Consider the following 17,556-nt stretch of genomic DNA (forward strand, 5'->3'; position numbering starts at 1 on the left):
AAGAAAGCAACATATCCTGCTGCACAAAATCGGTATTCAGGGGAGGAAAGTTTTCGAGGACATCACAGGAAGACTAGTTGATGAGGAACCCACGGAAGAGGAAGCAGGGGTGGATGTTAATGAGTATAGTTTGAGGAAATTAGAGTCACACTTCAAGGTTAAAATAAATGTGGTCCTAGAAAGACACAAATTCTTCTATAGGTGTCAAAGGAAGGATAAGAAAGTCTCCTCATATGTGGCGGTATTAACGGGCATGTCAGCCACTTGTGAGTTTGGTGCTCTTACGGACTCCCTTAAAAGGGATCAACTAGTTGAATTGAATTGGATCAACTAGTTAAATGCACAAATGATATGAAGGAACAGGAGGTATTGCTTACCAGGAATACCACCCTTGAATAGGCTATCAGTATAGCCAAAGGTTCAGAACACACAGCACTGTGTATGAAGGAGATGAAGATTTCAGAAGGGTTGATTAAAGAGAAGGGTGAATCTAAAGTATCTCCTAGTGAGGAGGCAGTGTTTAAAGTAGGCGAAAAGAATAAAGAAGTTCCACGCAATAAATCAGAGGGTTTCCTGTGTTTTAGATGTAGTAGTCCCAACCACTTGGCGAACAATTGGAAAAGCCCTGCTAGGAATATAATTTGCAGGAAGTGTAATAAGAGGGGGCATTTTTCAAAGGTATTCAAAGTATTCAGTCCCGAAGGACATGTTATTGTAAATTCTGAGCTAGGGAAGGAAGAGGAAAAAGCCTTTGTATTTCAGATTGAAGAAGGGAACATGGAAGAAAAGATAAAATATTCCACTTGTGACATTTATCTGGACGGTGAAAAATTCCAGTTATATGCGGACTCATGTTCCCTGTTTACCCATATTGAGAAGAAAATCTTTGATGGAAATTTTTCCAAACATAAAGTCAAGTTAGAGAGTGCTGATATATGTCCATCTGTGTACAATAGAGAACCCATCCCGTTGGAAGGAATGGCAAGATTGAGAATTTCATTTAAAGACAGACACACACAGTGGGTAAGGTATACATAACCAAAAAAGGGTCAAGCTTGTTGGGGTGGAAATATCAGAAAGAATTGGGTATCACCCTGGACCCCAAAAATGTGGACCAAGTCTTGCTGGTCGAATCCCCCATGGTAGGTTGTAACCCCACTAAAGAGTTTCCAGACGTTTTTACTGAAACTGTGGCTTTGTTAAAGAATTACATGCATAAGAATGTTTTAAAAGAAGGAGCTGTCCCCGTGTTGCACAAAACTAGATCCATTCCGCTTCTCATGAAAGAACCTTTATGGTTGGAACTTCAAAAGTTGGTTAAACAAGGGGTAATTCAATAAATTGAGAGTTCAGAGTGATTGGCACCCATTGTCATCACAACCAAGGACAATGGGAAGAACATTTGGCTATGTGTGGACTTTAGGGACTTACATGCCAACATTTTAGTGGATAGATATCCCTTACCAAGGATACATGAGATGCTGAGCACTATTCCAGGGGCAAGTTTGTTTAGCATGCTCAATCTATCCTTGGCCAATCATCATGTCAAGCTCCACTCTGAGTCTCAACATTTGAAGGCATTCACCACTCCATTTGGCAACTACAAGTTCTTAAGGATGCCTTTTGGGTTGGCGTCAGCCACCTCTGCTTTTCAAAGAATAATGCATCACATTCTAAAGGATTTCTCAAAAACAATGTGTTTTCAAGACGATATTCTAATTTATGGTTTAAGTGAAGCTGAACACAATTCCAATGTGTGTGTGTGGTGATCAACAAATTTAGAGAGGCTGGGTTTACCACGAAAGAAAGCAAGTGTAAATTAGGTGTTACATCGGTTGACTATTTAGGACACACAATCTCAGAGGAGGGCATTAAACCTAAGACTGACTTGGTTGATGCGGTGAGAAGAGCTCCCATTCCCACAAGCAAAGAGGAAATTCTGTCATTTTTAGGTTTGGCAGAATATATGGCCAAATATATTAGGAATTTTTCCATATTGTCTCAACCTCTAAGAGATCTGCTAAAAAAGAATTGCACATTTGTTTGGGGAAAAGAACAAGATGAGGTCTTCGAGAGAATAAAAGAAGCAATCATGTCAGCCCAATTCATAGGCAATTTCAATGTGGAAAATGACACTATAATATCCACGGATGCAAGCAGTAGAAGTATAGGGGCCACTCTTTCCCAAAGGTTTTACAAGGTGAAGGTGGTGGCCTTTGCCTCCAGGACTCTTACTAGGGCTGAAGCCTAGTATTCCACAGTGGAAAAAGAGGCATTGGCTGTTTTTTGTGCAATAAAACACTTCTGATTCTATGTTTGGGGTTTACCATTTGAATTATACACTGATCACAAACCTCTGTTGTCTTTATTGAAAAAAAAAGGATATGAAATACATGACCACTCGTATAGCTAAATATGGATTGGGCCTTCAAGGTTTCATTGTCAAAATAGTGTATTTACCTGGGCCAAAGAACAAGGTAGCTGACTTTCTATCAAGGACTCCTGTAGAGTATGAAGAGGATATAACCATATCCGAAGAAGCTGTTCTGGAGATTGCTCTAAGCGCATTAACCCAGGATCAATGGGACTCCCACATGGAGCAAGATGATATCAACATGGAGCAAGATGATATCATTAAGAAAGTCAAGATGTATGTAATCAAGGGGTGGCCCAGTAAATGCAAGGTCCTACCAGGAGACGTTCAATCCTATTGGAACGAAAGAGATGATTTGTCAGTTGAGGGGAAGTTTCTACTCAAGTCAGGAAAGATAGTTCCCCCGGGAGGGTTAAGGTACCACCTAGTTGAGTTTATACATGAAGGGCACTTAGGGAGAAGTCTCAGCAAGGCAAGGTTAAGATCAGAATATTGGTTTAAGATCAGAATATTGGTTTCCCTATATGGATCAGTTGATGGAAGAGAAGGTACACAATAGTAATGCTTGCAGCCTGAGTGATGAATCCAAAAGTACTAGGCACATACCTCTTATACCAGTTGAAGACCCCAGGATTCCATGGGACAAGATGGGACTCAATATTGGTGGTCCCATACATGCTAGGGGACCTCAGGAGTGGTACATTTTGGTTCTCATTAACTATTATTCAAATTGGATCACACACAAATTTGTGAATAGGATCAACACAAAATCTCTCATTGGGTTTTTAAGTGAGGTGTATTCAAATGAGGGTGTTCCCTCCACCATAGTCACAGATAACTGGTACAGTTTGTGTCGGAGGAAAAGGAGGAGTTTCCTGAAGACATGTCTTTTTCACACACACGCACACCTTTGTATTGTCCCAAGGCAAATGAGAAGGTAGAAAGAGCTAAATGAATGTTAAAAGAGTGCATTCAATTAGCAGTCAGTTCTGGCAAGCCTATGGAGTCACCTATTAGAGACATACTATGGTCTTACCATACTATACCCAACCTTACCACAGATCATTCCCCTTACGAATTATTGAGGGAAAGGAAGGCAGGCTCTAAGTTGTCTCCCAACTGGTTGTCCCAGAAAGACGTTGTGGTTGTCATCCCGGAGAAGTTAGGTAAGAGGGTGGAATACAAACAAAAGAAGTACAAAAATATGTATGACCAGAAATGGGGTCCCCAAAACAGGTCATTCAAGCAAGGGCAAAGGGTTTATATCGGGAAACACCATGGTGTAAGTAGCAAAGGCGACACATTTTATGCTCCAGAGAAAATCAACGAGGTAAAACATTTTTTTGTTGTTATTCTTGAAAATTGTAAAAATGTGGAGCATGGATCGTGTTGCCTTATGCCCGGACGGAAGAAGGTCACAGTGAAGTTAAGGATCCCCACACACACGGTACCCCGTCAGAAGAGGTTCAGGGGAGAAGAGGGAAAAAGTCCAAGAGCTCTCCTTGCAGGCACAAAGATTATAGAATGGTTTGATATTTACTCCCCAATTGTGGTATCTCATGTTATTTGGTCTTCTGCGCAAGACCACGGTTTAATGTAATGACTCATTTTGTCTCCTACCTTTCTTCCCTGGCTTTCCCTTCCCCGGACTGTTCCATTTCCTGTCTCTCTCTTCTCACTCCTTCCTCTCCTGTCTTCTGTTTGGCCGCTCCGCTCTTTCTATCCCCCCCCCACTCCCTCCCCCCTCAATCTCCTCTAAATCTTCACTCTTCTGCTATCGGTCTTCTATCCTTCCCCCCTTCTCCCCTTTTCTCCTGCTCCTTCTTCTTTTAGGGAGGGAGATGTGTTATAACCTACTCAGTTGGTACATTCCTCCGTACCCCTCTCCCACTGTCCCCTTTGGTTCCATCTCAAAACCCTCAGGTGAAGCCTGCCTTTAAATGTTGACAGGCAGTGCTTCTGTCAGAGTGAGCCTAGTACTGGTAAGCTGAAGGTACAGAGATTTATACTTGCGAATAAAAGAACTTTTCACCTACCTCCCGCGTTGGTAATTACTTCATTAACCCTCTACACCACTTTAGGAAAAGATCAGTCAGATCTAGGCAGATCTCTCAAGCAGATGAATTAATCACCAGCGCTATCTTGACATTTGTATTATGGACTGAGAACATAAGGAACTCTGCTACAGATGCCTTTAACCCTTAAATGTTTCAAACTGTAGCCACCCACCTCGGTGCTGTGTCCTGAAGCCTGCGGATCTGGGTCGTAAAACAGAGAAATGCAGCAATGTCCCGTTTATTGAGCCTGAGAATACCACAGTGGCGATTACACAAAATATTAAAACAAATGATTATTTATGGAAACCAGACTGTATCTACCTGGCTTTAAAAACCCATCCAATTGTGCTCTGCTGGAAAACTGCTTGTTCAGGATTGGAATGAGTCGTCAACATTTGCAAAACAAGGGGCGGATGCATCGGTTTTCAGAGAGGACATGGCTGGAGGTGTGCGTTATGCTCTAGTAACAGTGCAGTTCGTGTGCATTTATTGTGCATCAGTTAAGCTGAATGTTTCAAGGACTTGGTTATTTTTTTAAGGGAGGAACTGCACATAGTATTGCTTTCAGTGTAGCCCTTTCATGGGCACCTTCCCTTGTGCTGGCACGTATCTAAGAGGCTTGGTCATCAATCCGGGGTAGCTACGGCTATTCCTGGCACGTTCACTGGGATGAGCATGAAGGGTGTGAAGGAGTGAAACCGGTGATGACATCAGGGGCCTAGACTGGCTGCTGACATTTCCACTGCTCATGGCACTTGGGTGAACTGATAAAAAGAGGGCGAGAAAATGAAAAGCGAGGAAAGAGAGAGAATGAAAAAAGTGAGAGAAAGAAAGAATGAATGGGAAGAGGGAGGGGGAAAGACAGAGATAACAGAAAGGAGGCGATGAGTAATAGAGAAATATGACGCATATATAGAAGGAAAGAAAGATCTACAAGAAAGAAGGGGAAGAGAGGGGATGAACGAAAATTATGAAGTGGGAGAGAGAAAGAAATAGACATAATAAAAAGATATGATGAAGGGGGATAAGATGAAGCAAGAGAATGAACGAGTGTGCATGTGCATGTGTGAGAGAGAACGAGGGCTGAGTGATTTTGTGAGCATTAGAGCGTCAGGTTCAGTGTGCACTTGAACCTCAGTCTGCCTCCGTGTACATTACACCTGTATGATGTTTACCACTGCCCTGTCTACTTCCGATCATGTTCTCCGCCTCTCAGTCCGGATCTAACACCGATAGAATGGGATAGAATCAAGCCCTGATCTGTGTCAATCTAACCCCTAGTGTTAGCGTGTTGCCGGGCACAACGCATGGCGCACCCTCCCAGTAAACGGGGGCTCTGGTAACACTTGTGCATGAGGCAAGGAAGCAACGTGTCCACCCTCAGTTCCCCAACAATTCTATGAAGTGTAAACAAAGAAAGTGCTTTAAATGGTCTTGAGACACAAACGGGTGACTGGTATGAGCAATTGTTAACACTCATGAAAGTCTGATAAGAGGGGCTCTGCTCCCTAATATAGAGGCAGGTAGTGCCTCAATAACAACAGGTATAACAGGTAAACACACCGACTGAACGATGAGATAACACGCAGGTTGCAACAGGGCCTGACTTGGAAGGTAGACAGCAGCATCATGTGCCTTGAATACTTATTAACCTGAAAGAGCGTTATTCACTGGTGCTGGCAGATTACTTCTGTCTCTGGTGTAGGCAGGACGCAGATGTCTCTCATGCTGGAAGAGAGCACAAAGGTCGTGCTGAGGCTCGGAAGCAGGCAGTGCCCACCCCACCTTTCCTCTCTCTGTCAACCACAAACTACCATGAAGCGTGATTGGGGGTATATGAGTGGCTCCTCCTCCTTGTTCAGTGTTGGTAAGAAAACATTGCTTCAGAAATTCAGATGATTTTTTTATTGTGCTATTATTTTTGAGCTTTCACTATTTGTTCAAAATGTTACTGGGTTCCATTTGAGACTTTCAACAGCCGACACGTGTTTTGCCCCTACATGGTCATCTGGGACAGGGCTTTCTCAAGGCTTTTAAATTGGCTAGTATCAATTCTTAGATGTTCGTTTTAGTTTCAGGTAAAACCTATGTTTCAAACAGTTCGAAACATAAGGTATACATATTTTTGTTGCAATCTGCATGGTAGCATCTTTCTTGGTATAAACCCAGTCCTCAAATGGTGTCTACCATGAAGCACACCTGCCATTGACAGGCAGCTGTCTCTCTCCACCAGCGTCCCCGCCGTCTTGTGTGCTGCAGACTAGCTCCTGTTTCTCCTTGATGAGCCAGAACGCCGGAATGGCTATGTTCTGGCTCAGTCTGGTCCTGTCTTGACACATGCAAAAACAAAACACCCTGTTCTCCTCCTCACCGACCTGCTCTGCCAAGGCACAGCCCAAGAGCCCATGTTGTGCAACACCTGCACTGAAAATAACACCTATAAAAAGTCCATAGCGTGTGTCAACCTGCTTGTGGGAGCTGTAAGATCATATGGAGGATATCACGTGACACCCCGGCAAATCACTTTCTGATTACCCACAGAGGTGTGTATTAATGTAGCCCACCAACTAAACCAGTCCTGATGCTGCTTTCATATTGTTTGTATTAGTGAACAGCATGATAGCAGCACCTGGATTAGGTAGGGCAGGCAGATACAGCACTCTTATAGAGACCAGGAAGCTGTGTCTATGTTCCCTAGGCTCACTTGTACAGCGCAGATTGAGACGAGCTGAAGTACGCATGTCAGGTTGGCCGTGGAAAATGAAGCGGCCCAAACTGACATGCGCCCTTCATTTCACTGTATAGGGCAGGGCGGTTGCCAATCGTTATGCTTGGACCAGCCCACGTTACATTATTGGGTGTGGTGATAGAAGTCATGGCCCGCCCATCATTAAATTCACTAAAACTGCAAAATATTTATTTATTATATATGCTACAGCTGGCACGCTGTGGGGCAATGCTCTAGCGCTCCTATGGATGCACCTCCCCAGCCCTTGCATCCAAAATGGACACAAGGATGCATTTTGAACTAAGAAATAGCACTAAATGTAACATAACCTGAATAGCAGTGTGAGCAGCTGCTTGCGCTTGCTAACTGTGCACTTGGGTAAGATTTTCACCCCACTTACTTCCAGCATTTAGAATTAGTATAAAAATTGGGCGCAAGGATGCATTTTGTGCAAAGAACGTTGCGCTAATGCAACAGAACACAACAAGTAGCACAAACAGCCACTAGTACTGGTTAAATATGCTCTTTTTCCCCCCAAATTACCCATAATTAAGTAAGGAGGGGGTAATTGCGTTATTATCAGTAATTCCACATCAAAGAGTAAAACGTTATTATTGAATTTGCTCCGATTATTCTTGCATACTTAAAATTTCTCCCAGAGCGAGAGTGTCACAATGGCTAGTTCGGCCCTGAACCAAACCACATTGGCAATGGAATATAATGTATCGAAATTGACAGCAGAATTATGTAAAAGTTGAATTTGCAGGTCTTTCAAGGAGGAGCAGGTTAAAGTTGTGTCTTCGGGTAAAGTGTTCCATGAACTATTAGCAACAAGTCTGTTGTCTGCAACCAATGGCAACTATTTTTTCAAACTTGCTCCAACACTGCCTTTGTATTGTTGTGTTTCAATTTGTGGACCCTTGTACGAGCAGAGCAGATTTCTCCTTTTCTTCAGTTTAGGTATAAAAATCAACAGGAAACATCTCACGTGACAAGAATGAGTAGTTTATTTAGTGCTATATTCTTTGAATTTTATTGTTTACAGCCCTCAACTATCTTTAATGAAAAAACAAAGCTATGGGTCTTGGAATGATTAAAAATTAAAAATTAAAGTAAACGTTTGCATTCTCAAAATAGCTCAGCCTACATACAATGCACTTAGCACAACATACTGTGAGAAGCACATGGTTATTATTAAACCCAAGTCTCCTCAAATATTATCAAATGTTCTGCTGCACCTGCACTCCCTTCCTTGCGTGCATTGGTGGATGTGCTTGATTATGAAACATGTCATTATTAGAAAGCTTGTGTTACTGCAGATTATCTGCCGCATATGTGCTGATGCTGTGTAGTCTTTTGTGTTACACTTAGAAACAGTACCATTGTGAGCACAACAGAAGCACGGCAAGAAGTCATACGTCAGGACCTGGTCTACATTTGCTAATATTCATGCACCATGGTGGTGCATGAAAATCAGTGGTGCTGTGTTGCTCAATTGGGAAAATATGAGCAGTGCCATATTTACCAAGAGTCACTTGCTAACGATGTCTTCCATTTTGTGCAGTCTCGCTTGAGGCACAATTCCCCCCAGAAAACATGTCAATGTGAAGGCAATTGCTAACGCGGGATTACTGGTTACTAATTATCTTACCAAATCCCAAACTATGTCGACTGAATCGTTGGTACCTGTCGTTGAGTAAAAGGTAATCTCGCAATAAGTCAATCAATTTAAGAACTTACACCACTCTAAATGACCACTGACCAAATTTTAAGTTTCAAAGATTTAATATAAAGTCAAAGATAACTGAAGATACAAACTTCTCAAAATGAGATTCAAAAGGTAAATTGGTATCACTATAAACATGAACTTCTTGAATAATCTAAGTCTGAAGAACAAAATAATAAGTACAAGCTCAAAGACCATAAGGGTTGTCAAAATAGATATAAGTTGCAATCTCAAAGTCATTACAGAAAAGAAAATTAAGGTTAGTCTGTCCCTACACTATTTTAAATGACATCCCTACTTAGCAAGATCTTAACCCTCTAGGTGTCAGCCGTGGTGACTTCCTAAGAAGATCACGCACTTCTCTTTGTCTCTTCTCTAATAATGGGTCTCTCCTGATCAGCCTATCTGCCTACCCATCCGCTTCCTTAGGCTCCCAAAATCATCTGCTCTGCTCTCCTCCCGGGTCTCTTTCCCTAATACCAAATCACATTTTCAATAGAAACGCCCCTTGGGACGCCCCTCACGTGGTACATCTTTGCGCGGCAAACTCCATGATGGTACTCTTGAAGACCCTCGTTATAGTTGACCTTGGTTCCCAGGCTTCTTCTTCAGTGCGCTGATACCCCCTGAAATTCCTGGAAACTCCTACAGGCCTGCGCAAGGCGCCACTGAACAAAGTCCCTTTCATTCGAGCTGATTAGGACCCTCGCACCTGCATACAGCTCGTCCTGCAGTGGGCCTCAAATTCCAGACTCCACCATATCTTTAGTCGTAAAACACTCTCAAAGCTCTGTGCTGGACACCTCGCGACCTCTTCTCTAACGAGCACATGACGATTTACACGACATGACATTATCTCCTCTGGCCTACTTGATTTACATGCAGCAGGTCCCTGCACTCTTAAAACGTTAACTTGATTTAAACAGCAAACATTCTTAACTAGCATACGTTTCTAAAATAACACATCTATAAAGCATATACTTTTAACCCTAAGTTCAATAGTACATTTGGAAGAACCATGTCAACCTTATCTCACATTAATTTAGCAGCACATTCAGGTTTGCTGTGAATTGCCCTAAGGCCTACACATAATACTGGATTTTCAAAGTTACATTTAATTCGGACATGATTCTTTTAACATGAGAACATGAGGTTTTCACATATATTCCAACATTTCTACATTAATCTCACACTGTTATAATTATAGTTACTCCACTTAACATTCTATACATTTCACTACTGCATATAAAACACTCTGTATATTTTCACTCTTAGATATAAAACACTCGTGTGCAAAACATGTTTAAACTAACTACGTGCTTGTAAATATGGCGTACTTATACATTTTTTTTCAAACTTGTGCTCTCTCAGTCCCCCCTTTGATGACCTTCAGGGGTCATCATCACCAAGACACCAAAAAAAAATGTAGAACCCTTCAAAGAGAAGACAGGGCAGTTCCACCTCTTTTCATACTCTCTAATGCTTTCAGACTCTTATATTGAGTGTCCTGCATCGCTGTCAACTCTTCTTCCTGTTTCTTCATAGCTCTCTGTAACCTATTTGCTCTATAACATTGATACAAACGCACCAATCCCCACAAAGTGATTACACAAATCACTATTATGATGATGGGTTTCAGTATGTACCAAACGATACCCTTTCCTAAGTTGGCAAACCAACTTCCAACTTTACCCATTCCATGACCTACTTTTTCCCACACATTTACCTTCGCTAGGTCCTCAATTTCGTAGTGTATGGCAGTGATATTTTGTATATACTTCTCTAAAGGTTTTGAATTGTCTGGAATGTAAGTACAGCATTCCTGGACCTTCAAAGCCTTACAGACTCCTCCCTCTTTTGCTAACAGAACATCTAGAGCAAGTCGGTTCTGAAGAACCATTGCCCTAATCGATTGCATCTCACCTTCTATCAGCATCAATGATCTTGCAGTACTGGCAGATAGCCTATCTACGACTGTAGCTAACCTCCTAATTTTGATGTCATTCATTATCAATCCTAAGAAAGGGAATGCAGCACCGAGTACATCTCCAACTACTTCTGCTGCACCCAGCCCTCGCTTCCATCTAGTTGATATTTCTTTCTTAGGCGTGTCTAAATTCTCAACATGATATATTTTAGGGAAGACAACAGCCAGATAGCATGATCCGTACCAATTATCTGGTAACTTCACATAGGCATTTCTTCCACATACAAAATATACATTTGGTATTGCTTGCATCCCTTTCAAAAAGTTCTTAGAGTAATACTCCAATTGAAAGGCATGTTCACAATGGACTTGACCTACATAAAAGTTTTCATAATAGGAGTAACTCCTGTGAATGCACAGTTTTCCCCGTTTATCCTTATCCAAAGCAATTGGACCAATACTACCTTTTCTTTGATGTGCCCTTTCCTCCTTGGTCCAATCTGTTTCCCATTGTCCTGATGCTTTCAAAATCTTCTGCCTCCTGTATCTAGTATCTACCTGTGCTATAAACTTTTTCTCAACCTCTGATATTTGACAAGTCAGATTGTTTCTTCGAGCATGTGAAGTATCTAACGTTTTCCATGGAATAAACCATTTGTGTAATCTGTCTTCGCTTTTGTAGTAGTCCCATTTGTTCAAATGCTTGAAATTCGGAACCTCTGGCAATGTCGAGTCGAAATTCGAGAAATAATACTCGAATCCTTCCCGTCCATAAAACATACTCAACAATAAACTACACGTTATTCCATACGTCAACGGAAGATGATGGTATCTGATACCCTCCTCCACTGAAGCTGGTAATTGCATACAAACGTAACAATCCTTCACTTCCATGGCATCAACATATTCATAAAGCAATTTAGCATAAGCATTTGACTTGTAATTTCCCTGTGACTCCTTTTTATTTCTGCATCTAACAATGCTTTGTCTTTCTCATTGATGTTTCCCTTCTCTTTAATAATGGTAGTTTTCGGTGTTGATACTCCCTTATCCTCCTTGACTGCGGTTTCATCCCCTTCGTGTCCCGCTAGGAATGAAACAGTTACCACTAAAATTATAAGAGAAACCACTACTCCTAAAAGTGTAACAGCTATACATTTTGCCCTGCGGTTCGGGTTGCCAGCCTCCATGTTCTCAAACAGTGTAGTTTTTGACTTTCTTCCAGCATTCACTTCCTCTTCTTTTCAAACAAAGTCTTTCTCTCTTGCAATGTCTTTCTTTTGAACACTTGGAAGCTTGACAATTTGTTTCCGCAAAACAGTTCAAAGTCCAGTAGAAAATAGACAACCCTAGCCCTTCTCCATCCACTAAAATGAAACCCCTACCATTTTTCTTCTTCCACTCGGCGCTAGGTTATCTTACAAAAATTTTTACAATTTCTTTTCAACAGTCTTATTTTCGTCTGAAGTTATGTATGACTCAAGGAGTGACACTACGTCTTCATAAATGTCCATCCGAAGTATCATTCCCTCAGGTTCTGGGCAGTTCGTACCACAACATGGAAAGTCAACTTTTTCTAGGATTATTCTCCTTATTTCGCTCAGGACAAGTGGACGGACGAAATTGAGAGTTAGCGTTTTTTCAATTTCTACTCCTGGTACTATCAGTTCTACATCCACAATTACAAAGGGGTCCGTTCTAATCAAGATCACTTTCTTCACCTTTCCAGTTCTGCGCCCCTTTGAAGACATTCACAATATGGTATTAATCCACAACAATAAGCGCTCCTAGCATTTCTACTACTCGCTCAAGCATTTCCAAACAAAGAAGAGTTCCCTCCAATATTGGATATCGTGAACAGCAAACTGGAAACTCAACTGTCTCTAAAATCAATTTTCTTATTCCACTCAGGAGAGCAGGATGAACAATGTTGAGTGTCAGCAACCTTTCGGTCTCCGCTCCTGGCAGTAGAAACCTTATTTGAACTGTGATGATCGGGTCAGTTCTGATCAGTTCCACTTCCCTGATCCTCCCTGTTCTGTGTCTCCCAGACATCTGCAACAAGGTAGGTCCAGTCGGGAGTAGAGTATCTTCTGCTAGGCACTCGCACCCTTCTTGATCTTCTAAGACCCTCCTCGGCTTGATCCTGGATATCTTCTTCTGGATCTGAGTCTTCGGATATAGGAGTAAGCGTTTCTTCCTGGGCCGACCTCAAACTTAGCCTTCTTCTCCTTGCTGGCCAAGTGGCAGCTCCAAGCCTTATTCTCCTATTCCTTGTCCTCTCACTTGGTTCTTGGTCGCTCTGATACGGATCTGAGTCTGAGTCGTATTCACTTCTGCTCTCTCCTTCAGTTGCGTCTTCCGTCTCACTGCCGTCCTGCCTTCGCTCTTCTTCTGAATCCGTTGCGTTCCCAACTTCTTCTGACACCCCCTCAGCTGCCTCAATCCCTTCTTGCGACTCTTCTTCCACTTCCGGGCTTTCGTCTGGGATGGGAGCTGTTCCTTCTAGAGGTGCTGGAACTCTTCGAGTATGGGATGCATGGATCCAATTTGGCAGCCCCCCGCACTTCACCGCGGTGTTCGTTATCAGGATTACCTGAAAGGGCCCACGCCAGCGAACATCTAGGCAGTTCTTCCGGACGTGTTTTTTAACTAAGACCCAGTCCCCTGGGTTCAGATCATGACACAGGTTCCTCGATGCTGGAACTTCAGCCGCATGCACCTGAAGGGACACAGAATGGATGGCGTCAGACAGTCCTTTACAATAATCCAAGATCAGATCATCTGTAATATTCAATAGGGCAGTAGTTGGAACTGTAGGAAGTCTCATGGCCCTCCCCATCAGGATCTCGTGGGGAGAGAGACCTGTCCTCCTATCAGGTGTGCTGCGCATGCTCATGAGCACTAAAGGAAGAGCATCTGGCCAACTCAAAGATGTGGATGCCACTACTTTAGCCAATCTATTCTTCAAAGTACCATTCACTTGTTCCACAATTCCTGAAGCTTCTGGTCGATAACTACAATGCAGCTTTTGGTCGATATTCAGTGTGGAGCACAACATCTTCACTATTTCGCTGTTAAAATGTTTTCCTCTGTCCGATTCCAAAGAGGCAGGCACCCCGAAGCGCGGTATCAACTCCCTGAGCAACAACTTTGCCACTGTGAGTGTATCGCACCTACGTGTAGGGTACGCTTCAACCCATCTGGAAAATACGCATACAATCACCAACACATACCTAAGGCGATTGACTCTTGGCATTTCGATGAAATCTAATTGCATTCTATTGAAAGGCCCCCCCGACCTCCCAATGTGACTCAGTGTGACTGGTGTTCGTTTGCCTACGTTCAGTTGTTGGCAGGTAACACATCGTTTACATACTGATTCTGCTGCTATTCTAAATTTAGGGCAATACCAAGTTTGCCTAAACACTCTCATCATAGCATCCCTTCCTAGATGTACTGGACCATGTATTTCTCTCGCCATGGGATTAGCTAATTCTTCAGGTAACACAGCTCTCCCATCTGCTGAAACCCAAAAATCCATTTCACTTCGCACGCAACCTGCTATTTCCCATGCCTTTTTCTCTGTTTCAGGTGCGTTCTCCTGCATTATTCTTAAATCCTCCCAAGTGTCTACAGTTTCTAACATCATACTTAATTCAGTCTTTTCTTCTGCACCTTCTATTTCCACCTTTGAGAAAGAATAATTTTGTTCCGCACAATAGCGTGCGACTTCATCAGCGTATCTGTTGCCTTGTGACACAAAATCTGTATTCTTAGTATGAGCTACACATTTTACTATTGCGATATCAACTGGACCTTGCAATGCTTCTAACAACAGCCGCACAAATTCTCCATTTCGAATGGGCGAACCAGAGGAGGTCATGTAACCCCTCTGAGACCACAACTGCCCGAAATCATGAACCACACCGAAACCATATTGGCTGTCAGTGTATATGGTGACTCTCTTTCCGTTTCCTGCTATGCAGGCACGAGTTAGGGCAATAATTTCTGCTACCTGTGCGGAATGTACTCCTTCCAGGCAAGCGGCTTCCACAACTCCAGTAATAGTACAAACAGCATAAGCTGCTCTCAACCGACCAGTATCGTCTCTTAAACATGAGCCATCAACAAAATAAATTTCATCGGGGTCAGACAATGGCTCATCCACAATATCTGGTCGGGGTTTCGTGCATAGTTCAGTCACATCAAGGCAATCGTGGTCTTCACATCCTTCGCCTTCTATCACAGTAGGTAATGGCATCAAAGTAGCAGGATTCAAGACAGAGCATCTCCTGAGAGTCACGTTCTCCGCAGCAAGGATAACTTGCTCGTAGCGCGTGAGCCTACTATTGGTCAGATGCTGCGTCTTCGTCCTGGTCATTAGCAATTCAACTGAATGTGGTACATACACCACCACTGGATGTCCCATCACAATACTCTCGCTCCTTTCAATGCTGACACCCGTTGCAGCAACGGATTTGAGACATCCGGGCAACGCTGCGGCTACTGGATCTAATGTAGCCGAAAAATATGCAACTGGTCTACGGGCATTTCCGTGGGTCTGTGCCAAGACTGACAAAGCACATCCCTCTCTCTCACAGCAATAGAGTGAAAATGACTTTTCGTAATCGGGCATTCCCAGAGCCGGAGCACGACATAAATCGTCTCTCAGCTGTAAAAACGCCACTAGACATTCTTCATCCCATGGTACCGGATCACTCACCTCCTTGTGCGTCAGTTTCTGTAAGGGCTTTGCTTTCAGTGAAAAGTTAACTATCCACTGTCGGCAGTAACCCACCATTCCTAGGAACATTCTAACTTCTCTCTGTGTTGTAGGCGCATTCATTTTCATTATCGCCTCAATCCTCTCTGGTGACACCTTACGTTTTCCTTTCTCTAACCTGTGCCCTAGATACTGTACCTCTGTCAGACAATACTGCAACTTGCTCGGAGATACCTTATGTCCATTTTCAGCTAAATGATTCAGTAAGGCAATTGAATCTGCTTTACAAGCTTCCTCTGTTTCTGACGCAACAAGTAGGTCATCTATGTACTGTACCAGAACCGAATTCTGTGGCAGTACTAGATTCTCAAGATTCTTTTTCAGCAACTGATTAAAGATGGATGGGCTATCTGTGAATCCTTGTGGGATTCGACACCATGTTAAAACGCGATCTTCCATTTTAAAAGCAAAAAGATACCTGCTCTCTTCATCCAATGGGATTGAAAAGAAAGCCTGACAAAGATCTATCACTGTGAACCATTCTGCTTGACATGGTATTTGAAACAGTATCACTGATGGATTCGGTACCACGGGACAACATGAAACGACTATGTTGTTAATTTTTCGTAAATCCTGAACTATCCTAAACTTCCCGCTAGGTTTCTGCAAACCCATAATCGGGGAGTTACAAGGACTACCCACGATTTCTTTCAGTATTCCCTGTTGAATCATTGACTCGATCACAGGCTTTATTCCTGCAATCGTTTCCTGTGACAATTTGTATTGAGGCGTTCTTGGAAACTCAACATTTGGTTTTACCAATATTTTTACCGGTTCTACCCCTTTAATCAATCCTATATCTTCTCCTCTGAAATCCCACACCTCTGACGCCACTGCATCTCTTAAATCTTGGGGAAGATCTTCTACAGTCAGAGTAGGATATAGTTCTACACAGAATTTTGAATTGGCCACCTTAAAGGTAGCATCATCGTCGGTAGTCTGTACCTCCACTCCTTGTGGGGTGCAGTATATGGTGCAATTCAATTTGCATAACAAATCCCTTCCCAACAGACATACCGGACTCGAGTCACAAACCACAAACTGATGTTCGTTCATGTGGTTTCCAATTTTCACAGACACTGGTTCTGTCAAAGGACTAGTCATTCTTTTATTTGCGACTCCTACCACCTGAATTGTTTCCCCTGACATCGGCAAGTCTGGAACCACCGCTGATCTCAGAGTCGAACGAGTAGCCCCAGTGTCCACTAAGAACGTAGTGGGACACCCTGCCACTTCTGCCTCAACAAATGGCCCTCTTTGATCCACTTCTAGGACTGCCCCGAGGGTACAATCCTCTTCACTGCTCACCCGTTGTCCTGTCAATGGATCAATGTAATAACACTTTTCTTCCTCGATAAACAGAGGCATCTGCTTAAAGACCTTACGCCCTGTCGCTACCTTCGGTGGCTGTGGGAACTGGGCCCGTGGGGCCGAAGTCCCCCCTTTGGCCACCTTGCCTCCTGGAACTGTCACCTTTTGCACTGGGACTTCTTGGACCTGCTCTTCTACTTCTAGCTCTCCATTTTCAGGGTTAAAGGGACACTCGCGTCGCCAATGCCCCACCTGGTGACACTGATGACACTTTGTCGTTTTCTTTAAAGTGGCAAAGTCTATCCTAGGTCTCTGCCCTTCCTCATTGTCCTTATTCTGACCGTTTGGCTTTCGTCCCATCCCCTGTTTCTGCTGGCCACCCTTCCCAGCGGACTGCATTTGCACCACCATCAATTTCTCCTTTAGATTCTTGGCTTTAGAATCTATCTCGTCACTGCAGTACCTCGCATAACGTAAAATCTCATCTAGTGGTTTGTTCTGCCAACAGATTAAATGTTGCTGTATCATCAAACAAATATCAGGTCTCAACCCCAAGACAAACTTTGACACAAACTGCCCTATATCTTTGGGATCCATTACATCTAGTCCACTGTATTGCTTGAATGTTTTCAATAACCTTTCATAAA

This window comes from Lissotriton helveticus, chromosome 4_1, assembly GCF_964261635.1.
Source record: "Lissotriton helveticus chromosome 4_1, aLisHel1.1, whole genome shotgun sequence".
Classification (NCBI taxonomy): domain Eukaryota; kingdom Metazoa; phylum Chordata; class Amphibia; order Caudata; family Salamandridae; genus Lissotriton; species Lissotriton helveticus.